The following is a 2,194-nucleotide window of genomic DNA, read 5'->3' as shown; positions in this document are numbered from 1 at the left end:
GCGTCTGACCTTTCCCCGGGCCTCGCCCCTGCCCATCCCTAGCCGCCCAAGAGCCCCACCCTCTCCCAATCCCCAGAAGTTGTCCCCGCCCCCGTACTCATCCCCGGCTCCTATTTCCGCTCGCCTCAAGCCCGGCCCCCACCCCATCCCCTGTTCCCGTCCCCAGCCACGTCCCTGTCCTCCCCCTGTCCCTGCCCTGGAGCCCGGCGCCGGGGGCCGGGGGTAATAATAATAATTATTATTATGGTATTTGTTAAGCGCTTACTATGTGCCAAGCACTGTTCTAATCGCTGGGGTAGAGACAAGGTCATCAGGTTGTCCCACCGTGGGGCTCACAGTCTTAATCCCCATTTTGCAGATACGTTAACTGAGGCACGGAGAAGTGAAGTGGCTTGCCCAAGATCACGCAGCGGACAAGTGGCGGAGTAGGCATTAGAACCCACGTCCCCTGACTCCCAAACCCGTGCTGTTTCCACTACGCCACGCTAAACGCTCCGAGGTGGCTCGGAGGGCCGGGGGTGGCTCCGACCGTGAGCACTTCCCCTCCCCCGACTTTCCTCGGGCCGGGGGCCTGAGCGCTGGGAAGATGCCGCCCGTCCCCCTCCCCGTCACAGAAGAGCCTTTGTCTACGGTTGGACGGGGAACAACGGCCCATTGAGGGGTGGGGGGCGAGGGGGAGGGGAAACACAGCCTGATTCCTTATGGTCAGCGGCTGCAGCCGGGGCGGGGGGCAGAGAGGAGAATGTGGGGCTCCCGACTCCCAACTCCTTCACTGCAGCCCCCTCCCCGCGAGGACTCCCTCCGCCCCCCACCCCAACCCCCCGAGGCCGGGGCTGACCCGACAGCCTGTTGTTGCCTCGGTGGGAGGTGCTGGAAACCTCCATCTCGGCCCGGACCCCGGCGGGGAGGGATCCAGAGAAGCAGCGTGGCTCAGTGGAAAGAGCACGGGCTTTGGAGTCAGAGGTCAGGTGTTCGAATCCCGGCTTCGCCACATGTCTGCTGTGTAACCTCGGGCAAGTCACTTAACTTCTCTGAGCCTCAGTTACCTCATCTGTAAAATGGGGATTAAGACTGTGAGCCCCACGTGGGACAACCTGATCACTTTGTATCCCCCAAGCGCTTAGAACAGTGCTTTGCACATAGTAAGCGCTTAACGAATGCCAACATTATTATTATTATTATCCAGCCTCCAATTCTCAGCAGCCACCCCCGAATCCCCAGCCTCCACCCCAAGCCCGCCTCCCCAGAGCGGCCCCGGGCTTCGTGCGCCCTCTGCTGGCGCTCCGCGGCGATGCCGCTCCTGAGCTGCTTCCCGCCGGCCAGCGCCTACAGCGCCCTCCCCGTTCACTGCCGGGAGTGTCGCCCTCCCCATTGATGATGATGATGAGGATGGCATTTATTAAGCGCTTACTATGTGCAAAGCATTGTTTTAAGCGCTGCGGAGGTTACAAGGTGATCAGGCTGTCCCACGGGGGGCTCACGTCCTCCCCCTGGCCTGGAATGCCCTCCCTCCACACATCCGCCAAGCTAGCTCTCTTCCTCTCCCTACTGAGAGCTCACGTCCCCCAGGAGGCCTTCCCAGACTGAGCCCCCTCCTTCCTCTCCCCCTCCCCATCCCCCCCCGCCCTACATCCTTCCCCTTCCCACAGCACCTGTATATGTTTGTACAGGTTTATTACTCTATTTTACTTGTACATATTTACTATTCTATTTATTTTGTTAATATGTTTTGTTTTGTTGACTGTCTCCCCCTTCTAGACTGTGAGCCCACTGTTGGGTAGGGGTCGTCTCTGTATGTTGCCGATTTGTATTTACCAAGTGCTTAGTACAGTGCTCTGCACACAGTAAGCGCTCAATAAATACGATTGAATGAATGAATCCCCATTTTACAGATGAGGTACCTGAGGCACAGAGAAGTTAAGTGATTTGCCCAAAGTCACACAGCTGACAAGTGGTGGAGCTGGGATTTGAACCCATGACCTCTGACTCCAAAGCCCGGGCTCCGTCCACTGAACCACGCTGCTTCTCTGTCGGGAGTGTCGTCCTCCCCGTTCACTCTCGAGACTGTCTTCCCGGCTACTCGTCGTCGAACCCCACTTCCTTCAGGACATCTCCCCGGTTCGCCCACCCTCTCCATCCCAGGCGTTGGAAGCAGCTGGGACTCGGCCTGGTTTATCCGTTTATTGTCTCCGTG

This window comes from Tachyglossus aculeatus, chromosome 26 (genome assembly GCF_015852505.1).
Source record: "Tachyglossus aculeatus isolate mTacAcu1 chromosome 26, mTacAcu1.pri, whole genome shotgun sequence".
Classification (NCBI taxonomy): Eukaryota; Metazoa; Chordata; class Mammalia; order Monotremata; family Tachyglossidae; genus Tachyglossus; species Tachyglossus aculeatus.
The sequence above is the reverse complement of the archived record's forward strand: the minus strand, read 5'-3'. Positions refer to the sequence as shown.